Source organism: Pantherophis guttatus, chromosome 18, assembly GCF_059756535.1.
Source record: "Pantherophis guttatus breed Tessera chromosome 18, ASM5975653v1, whole genome shotgun sequence".
Classification (NCBI taxonomy): Eukaryota; Metazoa; Chordata; class Lepidosauria; order Squamata; family Colubridae; genus Pantherophis; species Pantherophis guttatus.
In genome coordinates, this window is record NC_142080.1 from 14883307 (window position 1) to 14897413 (window position 14107).

The 14107-nt window shown below is 44.7% G+C and overlaps 1 long non-coding RNA gene across 3 annotated transcripts in view; it reads left to right on the forward strand.

Moving 5' to 3' along the window:
• Positions 1-13524, forward strand: part of LOC132710097 (uncharacterized) — a 19093-nt gene extending 5569 nt beyond the window's left edge. For all 3 annotated transcript variants that reach the window (XR_015730430.1, XR_015730431.1, XR_015730432.1), the window contains exons 3-5: positions 9571-9936; positions 10950-11008; positions 11453-13524. This is a non-coding gene — a long non-coding RNA (uncharacterized LOC132710097). The remainder of the gene's footprint in view (positions 1-9570; positions 9937-10949; positions 11009-11452) is intronic.
• Positions 13525-14107: the final 583 nt, after the last annotated feature.

The following is a 14107-nucleotide window of genomic DNA, read 5'->3' on the forward strand; positions in this document are numbered from 1 at the left end:
TTACGGAGACCTGGTTGGGCCAAGAGGGGGGGTCCCCCTCGTTGAAATGTGCCCACCAGGTTTTCGTGCATTTCATCAGCCAAGGGCCCAGGGGAGGGGTGGTGATTATTAGGGAGAGTCTTTGTCCGAGGGAGACCACTGTTCCTCAGATAGCCGGATGTGAGTCCCTCTTTGTGAAGTGGGGCCGTGGGGTGCAGATGGGTTTGCTGACTGCGTACCTGGCTCCCTGCCACGTGGCAGCGACCCTACCCGAGCTACTCGACGTCATCGCCGGGGTGGCAGTGGAAACCCCCGGACTTGTTGTCATGGGGGATTTCAATCTTCCATCCGCGGTTGAGACGTCAGAGGTGGCTCGGGAGTTCATGGCTTCCATGACGGCCATGGACCTGACCCAGTTAGTTCAAGGCCCCACTCACATAGGAGGACACACTCTGGACTTGATTTTCATCTCTGGTCAGTGGTTGAATGATCTTGGTAGAGGGGACTTAGACATTAAACCCTTGTCATGGACAGATCATTCGCTCCTTCACTTGGACTTTCCTACCGCTTCCCCCTGCCGCAGGGAGATGGAACCGACTAAATGGTTCCGTCCCAGGCGCCTGATGGATCCAGAAAGGTTCCTGACGGAGCTTGGGCCGTTTCCTGAGACTCTGACACATGACTCGACTGAAGAGCTGGTGGCCGCCTGGGAGAGTGCGGCCGCCAGAGCTTTGGATCGTGTCGTGCCTTTGCGGCCTCTGACCCGATGCCGATCTCAGTTGGCTCCTTGGTTCTCTGAGGAGCTGAGAGAGATGAAGCGTCGGAAAAGACGCCTAGAGAGCATTTGGAGGACTAGTCATTCTGATTCCGACCGGACACAGGTGAGGTCTTATATCAAGACCTACCTAGTGGCGATAAAAGCGGCAAAATCTAGCCATTTTTCCGCTCTTTTTTATCGCATCTGCAGAGAACCGCCCAGCCGCCCTGTTTAGGGTGACCCACTCCCTTCTTCAGGGGGGAGTGTGGGAGGATCCCTTGCAGGGTCGAGCTGAGGATTTTGTGCAATTCCTGCACGATAAAGTTACTCGGATTTGGGAAGGCTTGGACTCCGACTGGATGAGTCCGGGGGAGGAGACGAGGGTAGGTCTTGAGAATATTATCTGGGAGGAGTTTGATCCTGTGGCTCCCGGGGATGTGGACAGGGTTCTGGGTAGGATTAGTGCCGCCACATGTTTATTGGACCCGTGTCCCTCCTGGTTGGTACTGGCCTCCCGGGAAGTTACACGAGGCTGGCTCCAGGGGATTATAACTGCTTCTCTGAGTGAGGGTGCCTTTCCCACCGCCTTGAAAGAGGCGGTGGTGAGGCCCCTCCTCAAGAAGCCTTCCCTGGACCCGGCTGAATTAGTTAACTATCGTCCGGTCTCCAACCTTCGTTTTGTGGCGAAGGTTGTTGAGAGTGTGGTGGCACGACAACTGCCCAGGCACCTGGATGAAGCTATCTATCTAGATCCGTACCAGTCGGGCTTCAGGCAGGGGCACAGCACAGAAACGGCATTGGTCGCGTTGGTGGATGATCTCTGGAGGGCCCGGGACAGGGGTTGCTCCTCTGTCCTAGTCCTATTAGATCTCTCAGCGGCTTTTGATACCATCGACCATGGTATCATGCTGCAGCGGTTGAAGCGGTTAGGAATAGGGGGCACCATTTTGCGGTGGTTCTCTTCCTTCCTCTCCGGCCGCTCGCAGTTCGTGTTGGCAGGGGGGCAGAGGTTGACCTCGAGGCATCTCGCATGGGGAGTGCCACAAGGGTCGGTCCTCTCGCCTCTTCTGTTCAACATTTATGTGAAGCCGCTGGGTGAGATCATCTGTGATTTTGGGGTGAAGTGCCACCTGTACGTTGACGACACTCAGCTGTACATCTCCACCCCAGACCACCCCAACGATGCCCTTGATGTGATGTCTCGCTGCCTGGAGGCCGTGCGGGTCTGGATGGGGAGGAACAGGCTCAGACTCAACCCTTCCAAGACCGAGTGGCTGTGGTTACCGGCGTCCCGATATAGTCAGCAGATGCCATCGCTGACTATTGGGGGTGAATCTTTGCCCACCACAGAGAGGGCTCGCAATCTGGGTGTCCTCCTGGACGCACGGCTGTCTTTAGAAGAGCATATGACAGCCGTGGCCAGGGGGGCCTTTTATCAGGTTCGCCTGATCCGCCAGTTGCAGCCCTTTCTGGACCGGGACGCCTTGCGCACGGTCACTCATGCCCTTGTCACCTCCCGGCTGGACTATTGTAATGCTCTCTACATGGGGCTCCCCTTGAAGAGCACTCGGAGGCTCCAACTGGTCCAGAATGCGGCCGCGCAGGTGGTTAAGGGCGCACCTCGTTGTGCCCGCGTGACACCCCTCCTGCGCGAGCTGCACTGGCTCCCAGTGGTCTTCCGGGTGCGATTCAAGGTGTTGGTTACCACCTTTAAAGCGCTCCATGGCACAGGACCCGGGTACCTTCGAGACCGTCTTCTGCCACCAATAGCCTCCCACCGACCAGTCCGTTCCCACAGAGAGGGTCTCCTCAGGGTGCCATCAGCCAAGTTATGTCAGCTGGCGACACCCAGGGGGAGGGCCTTCTCTGTGGGAGCCCCAACCCTGTGGAATGAACTGCCCCCGGAAATACGTAAGATCTCCGACCTCCGGGTGTTCCGCTGCGCACTGAAGACCCTGTTGTTCCGCCAGGCAGGGCTGTCAATATAATAATTTTAAATTGGGGTATTTTAATTTTGGGGTTTTAAATCGGCCAAATCTATTTAATTATTTTAATTTTTAATTATTGTTGTGTCTTGTGTTTTTAAACTGGCTGTACACCGCCCTGAGTCCTTCGGGAGAAGGGCGGTATAGAAATAAAATTATTATTATTATTATTATTATTATTATTATTATTATTATTATTATTATTATTATTATTATTATTATTATTCCCCAAATACTGACGCTTTCTTTCTAATAATATTATTATATCCCCCTTTTACTATACATTTCAAAATAACATTCTACTATAACATTATGTGATAACTTCTGGTTTAGCATAGTAATATTATTATAACTCCCCATTTAGCAATAATCTGCCCTTTTTCTCCTCCCCATACATATTTCTCTTAAATCAAAACTTATATGTATATTAATATAACATTTCAAAACAACCTTCCACTTTAAAACTATATAATAAATCCTAATTTAACGTTTAATCTTTTGTGTATATTAATATAACATTTCAAAGCAGCCTTCAACTATAAAACTATATAATAAATCCTAATTTAACATTTATTCAGCTCATAGTCTATCCATTTCCTCCACTCCCATAAGTATATCTCTTAAACATCCCTTTTCTTAAACTAAACAATCAGTAAACTAACCTGTCTCCACCCACTTCCCTACAAAATTTCCATACATAACAATTCTTAATATCTTTATTCTTCTGCCCACCCTACTAAAAAAAAATTATTCCCTTATATAGATAAAATCAATAGCTTTAAACTTGTAATCCAAACCTACAATCTGGAACGAGCTCCCCCCGGAGATACGGAGGATCCCGGATCTGCGCACCTTCCGCCGCGCGCTTAAAACGTTTTTATTTCATCAAGCTGGCCTGGCCTAAATCTTCTCCCTTTTAAAATTTTAAAATTTAAATTTTAAATACTAATTTTAATTTGTTTAATTATGGGATATTTTTAAAATTGAGCTAAATTGTTTAATCTGTTTTAATCTATTTTAAATTTTGTATTCCTGTGTTTTATCCTTTGGCTGTTCACCGCCCTGAGTCCTTCGGGAGAAGGGCGGTATAGAAATCTAATAAATAATAATAATAATAATAATAATAATAATAATAATAATAATAATAATAATAATAATAATAATATAATGTCTTCTTTGATGTCTTTCCACTGGATTGTTAACTCCATCACCCATATTAGGGTAACATAACATCCTAATTCCAACAGAATGTTCAGAATCCTCAGTTATCATCTGCCCCCATCAATAATAAATATCTTCATGTATATAAAAAAAAGAAAACAACCACCCGAGTGACATTATAATTGTATTCCATATAGTATCTGTAGTAGTGGCTTTCTTCAGGATTATTAATTCCCACCATCATAATGGGGTAACAACCAGATCTTCTGCGTGCCCCAGCGTAGCTCTCTTGCCATATAACTCAGCATAAACGTAATACATTTATCAAAGAATCCAAAATAGATAATTCCAATCCAACAATTTAAGGCCCTTTTCACATCCCAAAATTACGGCATTGTAGAGGTCTGTCACTCTCCTCAGGATAATATTAACCAATACTTCGCCTCAACTGTCTTTTCATGTATTCAGTCATCTTTTAGATAACTGGCTTCACTGTTGCCTAGTTTAAAAAATTTTGTTTTTGTGAGACCTATTTCTTTTTTTCTTGACTTTTTGTGGGTTTGATCTCCATCCTAATTTCCTTTCTACGAGTTGTATATCAGCTGTTCGGTTTTCATTCTGATTTATGACTTGATCTTGTTGGTTTTGCTTTTGTGGCTTAGATTGCCATTCATATTTCTTTTCTATAAGTTGTGTATCAACTAATTGATTTCCTTGCTTGTCTGTGATTGATGAGTCATCACATTAGAATCCGATACCGCTTCTCTCTTATTTATAGGTAATCCAACTGAGACATCTAAAGAATCCAAAGGCGATTCATCTACAAAGGCCTCTGTAGCTCGATGTTTTTCCTTTATTTCCAACTCCTTCTGCTTATCTTGTGTTGTGCATAAGAATGTTGAGCTCATTTTCAGAATCTTATGATGAAATTCTTCCGCTTTTTCAACAGTATTTAATTGGTATCTTTCTCCTTGATATCTCAATATTATGCCAACTGGAACATCCTACCTAAATAAAATATTTTGTTTTTTAAGCTCAGTCACCAGGAATCCAAATTTCTTTCTATCCAATAACATCTTGGGCGGTAACTCTTTATATATCCAAATCTTTCTTCCAAACAGTTGCAAAGTAGAGTTAAAGGATTTTTGCACAATATTATTTCTTATTTCTTTATCTGTAAAGTAAATCACCACATCTCTGGGCAGTTGCCTTTGCTTTGCAATCCAAGAATTTACTCTATAGACTCTGTCAATCCTGCAAAATACTTCCTCAGGGTGAACCTTTAAGATCCCAGCCAGAATTTCAGCAGATATTTTCCTTAAATCATCTCTGTTATTTTCCTGTAATCCTCTCAGTCTAATCGCAAATTCTGTGAAACTATGTTGCATCATTAAAACTTCTTTTTCAATCCGTTGTTTTATATTTTCTACATTGCAAGTCTTATGATCAGCTTCCATTTTAGATTTTTCTTCTAAGCTATTGTCTTGGGTGTTTATCAAATCATTTTCAATTCTTTGTATTTTATTGTCCAAATTATAAATCTTGTCATCAATTTCCTCCATTTTAGACTCTAATAAATTAATATTTGTATCCAACTTCATAGCAATTTCTGAAAAACCGTTAGTCACTTTTACAATCTTTTGTTGCAAATTATCATACTTTAATTGTACCAATTCTTTAATTTCCTGCTTAAATTTTTCAAAATTCTGGTTCACAATCTCATCCCTTCTTACAATCTCCTCCAAAAGAAATTCAATTATATTAAAATCAGTTTTCTGAGTCTGTAGGTTTAAAACTTGTTCATGTAGTTTGTAGATGGGGGAATCCCCCCCCCCCACTACTTGTTTGTCTGGCTTTGTTAGTCTAAACGCCATACTTCCACACAGACAAACTCTTTTTTAAGAAAAGAAAAGAGAAGAAAAGAAAGCTTCTTTCCAAACAAGATCAGTATCAAATCTCCAGGAAAAAGAAAACATAAAAGTAGAACTTTTTCTTCAATTGTAGCCAGCAGTATTTATTCCGCTACTTTGTGGCTTATTAAGAAACAGAAGGACTTTCCCTTTCAGCTTTCCCTGCTCAATCCTCGGCAGTTGCCATTTTAAAATTCTTTTTTGCTTTCTTCAATATCTTTTATAAAGTAACTGAAAATACTTGCGATTTAGGGTCACAGGTCCAGATCTCATCCTCTTTAATTAATCTGTTAATTTTCTTTAAAAGGCTTGTTCTCGTTGCCTGGCTCTGCAAAAAAGCAGAGGTCTCCCAAAGCCCGGAGCAGCGGCGAGGGAAATAGGGAGCCTCATCCGCTTCGCCCCCAGGAGTAAAAAAAAAAACTCTGGGGGCTTCGCGGAGAGCTCTACCTGCCCTCACCTGCTCTATCTCACATTTCCTTATGGAAATGGAGTTTTTTGAGCCGCCTTTCCGTTGTAAAGGCGGCTCTTTACAGGCGATGGGGCTGGCGGTCCCAAGGGACCGTCTGGCAGCGACGGAGAGCCCTTCCTTCCACTCTTTTGTGCTTATTTTGTGATGTTTGGTTTTGTCTGTTTTAGCTTCCTTTGTTTTCTCTGTGGTTAGTTCCTCTTCCCTCTGACCATGGCTGTGTGTGTCTTTGTTGATGAGGATGTCATTGGAGTGGAGCTTTGACCAGTTTGAGTTTTCGTGAAAGTCAGCGGATCTGGAGACTATAAACCTGTTGTTGTTATCTATGAACCTATATCCTTTAGTCCCTGGCTCATACCCCACGAATTTCAGTCTCTTAGAAATTTTGTCCCCTTTCCTTCTCAGTTGCCTAGGTATGTGTACATCTGCTGGGGCGCCAAATATATGTAGGTGAGCCAGATTAGATTTTCTCTTATACAGCATTTCATATGGTGTTTTGTTAATGGAGCTTGACCACAACCTATAGTTAGAATAGAATAGAATAGTGCAGCGCCTCTGACCAAAAAGATTGTCCCAGTTCTGCGTCCTCCAAAACGCACCTCATCATAGTTTGGAGCATCCCGTTTTTCTTTTCTACGACCCCATTCTGGAATGGCGAAAAAGACGAAGAGGAGTAATGCACTATGCCCTGCTCCCTTAACCATCTTGTGAATTCCTTGGCCATAAACTCTGACCCCCTGTCGGTCATTATCTGTTTTATTTTTGTGTTGTGCTGTAACTCTATTCTTTTGTGGAATTCCTTGAATCTTTGTGATACCTCGCTGTTGTGAATAGACGTACCCATATCTGCTGTAATCATCCACAATAGTTAGAAAGAACCTCTTTCTATGTCTGATAGAAGGCCTGAATGGCCCTATTAAATCCATATGTATCAGTTGGAAAGGAGACTTGGTGGTTCGTTCTGACCTTTTTGGCCTAGCCTTGACCTTAATCTTTGAGCACTTACAAACTGAACACTCTAGATAGTTTGCACAATTTTTTAATTTGAGTCCTTCAGTACATTCTAGCATCTTCTTTACAACAGGGAAGCTGATGTGTCCCAGCCTCCTGTGGAGGAGGTGGGCACAGTTGTCATGCATGGGCTTCCCAATAGATACAACATTCTTGCTGGGTTGTTTACAGTTGGTGATTCCCTGGTGTACCCCCTCTGACTCTGTGTTTCCCTCTTCCTCATTGACCGTGTTCATGTTAATGCTCCCTTCGTTGCCCGTGTCAGGTGTGAAGTAGGGTAGGCCCTCTAGTATGGCCACCTTCCCGATCTTATTTCCTTGCTTGAGCACATGTACTTTCCCATCCCTGAACACTACCTCACTGTCTGTGTCACGTGTGAGTTTGGTGGTGGCTAACACGTTATAGGATATCTCAGGTACATACAATACCCCCTCTATTTCTCCAATTTGTGGAATGTGCACGTTCCCCTTCCCTACTACTTGGACACTACTCTGATTGGCTACCTTTAGCTTGAAGTCTGTCTCAGTGAGTGAACTAAATAGTTTCGGGTTACATGTGGTGTGGTTAGTGGCCCCTGAGTCTAGGAGCCACATGTCCCTTCTTGTCTTTTGTCTGGTATCTGGGTTATCACATCTAAAACCATACATGTAGCCTGGGTGACTGTCCCTAGAGCTATCCCTACGTTCATGTTGTCTTCTGGGGTTGGGTGACCACCCACGCCCTCGCTCTCTGAATGGTCTGCGCTCTGGTGACCGCCTCCCTCTGCTGTCACTATAACATCTGTCTCTGTTGTTCCTGGGGCAGTCCCTCTTTAAATGGTTCCTGGACCCACAGGAGAAACACTCTGGGTTGTTTTTTGACCTATCCTGAAATTCAACTCTTTATTGGTCTGGGTTCTCTCCTGGATAGGTGGCGGTCCCTTCTCAGGCTATCCTCAGCTATTAACCTGTTTGTTAGTGTGCCTAGCGATATGTGTTCTATGCTGAGGCTATCCAACTGGGTTACGAAGTTGTTCCAGCTGCTATCTAATGAGTTGATAATAATACTCATCATACTTTCTTCTGTTATTATCTCTCCTCTTTGCATGAGCTCAGCCCTGGTTGCATTTAACTTCAATGTGCTCGCTCATGGGAACCCCTGGTCTATGTCTGGCTGAGTGGAATTCCCTAGATATCCTAGTTCCGTGATGGCGAACCTATGGCACGCGTGCCACAGGTGGCACGCGGAGCCATATTAGTGGGCACGCCAGCTCAGCTCTCGGGCGCATGCGCGCGCTAGCCAGCTGATTTTTGGGCCTTCTGGGCCCACCAGAAGTAGGGAAACAGGCTGTTTCCTGCCCCTGGGGGGGCGGGGAGGCCCGTTTTTCTTTCTTACCTAGCTCCAGATCCTCTCTGTGTATCTGGGAACGGCGAAAACAGCCTTTCCCACTCCCTTGAAGGCCCTATGGAGGCTGAAAGGGCCCATTTCCCCACTCCCGGTGGGACAGGAAGTGACGTTTTTTCCTGTCCCCAGCCTCCAGAGACTCCTAGAGAGGCTCCTAGAGAGGCTCCTAGAGACTCCTAGAGAGGTTCTGGAGGCTGGGGACAGCAAAAAATGTCACTTCCTGTCCCACCGAGAGTTGGGAAATGAGCCCTTTCAACCTCCGTAAGGCTTCCAAGGGAGTGGGAAAGGCTGTTTTCGCCGTTCCCAGATACACAGAGAGGATCTGGAGCCAGGTAAGAAAGAAAAACGGGCCTACCAGGCCATCATGTGCCAAGAGGGGGGGGGGAGGGGGTTGCACACACATGCGCGTGGGCACGTGCGCGCGCAACCCTCCCCCGCCCCCCCTCTCCTGGCACGCGTTGGCAAAAAGGTTAGCCATCACTGTCCTAGTTGTTGTGGCTCTACTCTGGCTGTAGAACAAACTATACAATTTTTGAATTACCTCAGACACAGTTAGGTTATTACCAATGGTGGGTACCATAGTTGAAGGAATGGTAGTTAACAGTATATAAAAAGCTTTATGGTGAACACAGTCAATTTCTAAGGACCAAGGCTTTTGTGGAGGTCTGTTAATTAGAAAGAGTGCATTTTCCTTCATAAAAGCAACTTGCAACTGTTAACTCCACTCTGTAAGATTACCTCCATCAATTTGTAATTTTGGTAGATTAATAGACATTGTCCCTGAATTGCTATAGTAAGTACTTACTGGAGGCAACTGTCCATGGTCCAGGATGTGAGCAAACTCACAATAAGGCAATGGTATGTTTGATGCTAGTCTGAACTGACTTGTCTCTATGTTCCTTGCTTCTCTTGTTACAGGAGGCGATTGAGCATGCGCGAAGCCCATTTCATGCCGGAGGCCGTCGGAGGAGGAGTTCGCTGCTGTGGCTCCCAGGCCTAGGCCTGCTGGTGGGAGGCTGCACTCACCCCTGGTGGGTCCGAAGTCTTCCCTGGACGGTGGGCACCATTGCTGGGTGGCTGGATCCCTGGCGAAGAACGGGAGAAGATTGGGAGGCGAGGCGGTCGCAGGTTGAGGATCCCTGAAGCTCGGCAGTGCGGTGATGGCGGCAGACATAAGTCGAGGATCTCCGGGACTCGGCGGCGCAGCGGCGACAACGGTGGGTCCTGGTCCGTGTCCGCTGGTCTCCGAGCGAGCAGGGAAGCCTGGTGGTGGTCGTGGAGCTGGTAGGTAGCCGGTTCGCCCTTCCACTCTGGGGCCTCGCGTTGTTGGTGTGTTGGGTGGCGAGTTCGAATCCTGCGGTTGAGTAATCCTGTAGGTGGTCGGGTTTTGGTGCTCGTTTCCGGAGCGTGTCGGTTCTCTGAGGCTTGGCTGGGTCGATGCTTCGACTCTGGTGGCCAGCCCATTGTTTTGCGTGTCGGTGTAGTTTGTGTTTGGCGCGGGAGGCTTGAATGCGGAGTCAAATGCTGCCGCTAAAGTCTCTATTGCCTTTTCTACTTCGAGCTCACTGGGTGAGCTCCTGTGGGCTTGGGTTCTTTCTTCTAGGTTGTCTTCAGGTTGTTCCCCATTTGTTTTGGGGTCCTCGTTGTTTCGCGCCGTTAGGTTTAAATCTCGGCTTCCCATTGGCTGCTGGCCATCCCAAGATGGCCACCGGGAGCATGGCGCAGAATTGAAATAGTCCATGTCCGGTGCTTCAGCTTGGGAATCCCTCTCCCTTACCGGACTGGCGTCTTCATGGTTTCGTTACTGGCTGATCATCGCTGCTCCATGGCTGTCTAGGAGGCCTTGGAGTTTCGTGATGAGCTCCATTTTGCTGCTCCATTTCCATCACCTTCAGTATGGTTGCCCTGAATTCGTCTCTTTCTGGTGGCTCCTCTCTTTCACAGTTGCTTGCTTTTGCTCATGGCCTTTCGCTTCTGATGAGTGGGTCCGGATTGCAGTCCTGCTCATCCTCAGTTGTCTCCATCATTGTTGTGGCCTTTTCAATTGCTTGCAGCCATCTGTTTGGAATGGGATCTCGTGATTCTTCTGTTTTCAGCTTCAGGATGAATCACTGATTCTGCCATTAATCTGAGTTATGGGCAACCATCCTCTGCTACCATACTGATATAGAATGGATCTAGCCCAATAACTCAAAAGACAAGTAATTATAAGTTTCAGGTATCTTTTATTTCTAGCCTGGCTTGTTCCAGGCCTATCACGCATAGCACTTACTGACATCAGATCTTTTCATTTACAGGTACGTTCCTGGATCTCCACGTGGGGAGAGATCTTATACCCAGGGGGAGGACCCTAAAGGTAAGGTGTGGTTAAGGGGATGATGGGATGTGTGATCAGTTAACACTTGCATGGCTGTGGGCCTGTGATTATGGTGAAGTTAGACATTTACCCTGACATTCTATGTAGTTTAAACATTTTTTCTCCCTGTATTTCCTTTCCCCCATCTCCCTTGGAGGAGAGAAGCAGGAAAAAGGGGGGCTGCGGGCTGGTTCTCTGCTGAACCAGCCTGAGAAAGGCGGGATAAAGGGTGATATCTGATACCTGCCTTTGCAGTTTCACTGTTTTTGGCTCAGAATGCAAAAACCATCTCTGCTGTGAACCAAATCTTTACCCTTGCCTTGCCAAATGATGTTTGGATTACCACGTTTGGACAGAATGGGGGGAAATTCCAGAATATGAAACTAAAGACATGTTTGTAAAGAACTGTATACATGGCCTCTATTCTTCTTTATCTTACCTCAGAATCAAAGGACTCCTAGCTCAAACCCTACCTCTCGATTTTGCTGTTCATAAGTTCCAGCCTGGTGATTGGGTCCTGATAAAACCTGATGTGAGGACAAACTTAGCCAAGCCTGGGACAAGTCCTACCAAGTCCTGCTGACTACTGAAACAGCAGTCCAACCTAAAGACAAAGGGTGGACCACTACACCCGTGTAAAAGGACCAGTGGGAGAACTTAAAGAGTGGCAAGTGATTCCTGAAGAAGACCTGCTGAGAATAAACTTTTCCAAAAACTGGTGTGGTCATTGTGGTATGAATGGGTTTTGTTTGATTTTTCTTGTTGCAGGAGTAGCAACTTTTTGGACTTTCCAGCCTGAGTGGTGGCCTCTCTTATTCCATCTGAAGATCCCAACAGCAGCTGTGCAACTTCACACTCTCCAGATTGTGTTGGTCCCGTGATTGTAACTGTATCACTGAATGTTATTGTTATTCTTGTTGTAATGGTGAACTTATACACACCTGTGGGGAATAATGGGACACTGTGCTTGTGTAAATGTGCAAGGGATGGCTCCCCATAGAAACTCTATTCCTATGTATATATCTATCCTACACTGGAGAATTGAGGCATTGAATCAGATCAGCCTGACTTGAATACAGTAGTCCTAGGAGATAGTGATATCATGATCCCTGAAGAGATAGAATGGATTGATTTAATGCAATGGTTCAATATTTGGGACTAATTTTCTTATGCATAGGACTAATATGAGAATATAATGCAATGATCAGTGTGAAAAATTATATTACACGTAAGGGTGTTTTCTTTGCTTATTGTTACTTTTCAGTCTGAATTAACCTGACACAACCTAGTAACCCATTTGAAAATATACCTAGACTGAGTGGGTTATGGATAATATAAGTGGCTTATATTGGATAAATGGAAAATTTGCCTATGTGCAGTTGCCTAGCCGATGGTATGAAGCATGTGTACTAGGAACTGTGAAATCTATTTTTCTTCCTTTTTCTACTGCCCATACCACAAGGTGAAAGACTGGGTGTACCTATTTATGTAGATGTAGGCCACAGAAAGATGAGTGGCCTCCAGAAATAATAGTTCAGGTATACGGACCAGCCACCTGGGCAGAAGATGGTATAGAACTCCCTTTATATGCTGAATAGAATTGTAAGGTTACAGCCAATGATTGCAATGATACCTAATACAACTGTTAGTGCTCTAAATTTCTTAGTTAAACAGCACTCTGTTGAAAACAGCAATATCCCAGAATAGACTTCCTGTACACTATTTGTTAGCAAAAGTAGATGTGTGTGGAAAAATTAATCTCACAAATTTTGTTTGCAAAATTGATGATTGTTAACTCTTGGAGGTCTCCTTCTTCTCCCTTGTCTCATTCCTTTAATCCAAAGAATAGTCACATGATTCCCGCGATGGAAAGCATTCCATTATTTAAATAAAAAGTGTGGAATGAAGGGAAACAATAATAAGGATATAATAAATAATACTAGAATATGATATACTGGTATACTAGATTCTGTAACCATTAGGTTCCTGTAATACATATATGCCTTTATATTTGTATCTCCTGTAACAAACATATTCTGTTATTAGGCCTCTGTAATGTATCTGGTATTTGTCAAACCCTTGCCATTTGACCTGAACCCATATCGATCTTCTCCCTGTTTTTTCTTGTGCCATCTAAAAGCATGGTACGTATCTCAGTTGAAACTAGCCATCAACAAAGGGATAATTTACACCTCAGCCCTAATTTATGTTTGATCTGGATAGACTCCTACTTTCCAGGGCCAGGGGGCCAAAGTGGCCAATTGAGTAAACAAAGAAATGCTCAAGATGACTAATTGGGAAGTTTCTATTCCCCCTTGCAGGGCAACAAGGAATGCACGGGCCTGGATTGGGAGGCCAGAGTTGGGTACTAAGCTGACGTCTCTGAGGGTATAAAAGGACGCCATACCTTCCCCAAGGTGTGGCTATCTCCTCGCATGCATTGTATCTGTATGTTCTGGATATAGTTCCACCCAGTATTTTGTTTTTGGCCATAAATAAAAACTGATTTTTTGCAAGCCTCGTCTTGAGTCTCTCTCTTTGGCATTCTGGGGACTCAAGTATATTTTGGGACCTTACACTCCAATGTTGGGAACTGAATTCCAAGAATAAATTCAGGAAATATTTTTTTATCTTTCAGCAGGAAGGCAAAAGCAAAACTGCTGTGGTTTTGAATCTAGTTTTTTTCTTTAAAAAAAAAATGATTTATATGCCGCCCTTCTCCGGAGACTCAGGGTGGCTTACAATGCGTTAAGCAATAGCCTTCATACTTTTTGTATATTTATACAAAATCAGCTTATTGCCCCCACAAACTGGGTCCTCAATTTACCTAACTTAGAAAGGATGGAAGGCTGAGTCAACCTCGAGCCTTGGCGAGATTCGAACTTACTGTAATTGCAGACAGCTGGTGTTAATCACAATGTTATCAGTCTGCTGAGCCACCAGGCCCGTCTTTTGGGGGGAAATCAGCAGAGAATGGGCCCCCCCTTATTTCAACTGGATCTCTTTCCAAAGTTTTTCAAGTCAATTTAGCTTAGCTAAAAAGGTTTCCATTAGCAAATCACACATATTTCCTGTCCCTTAAAAAATAAAACACTAAAA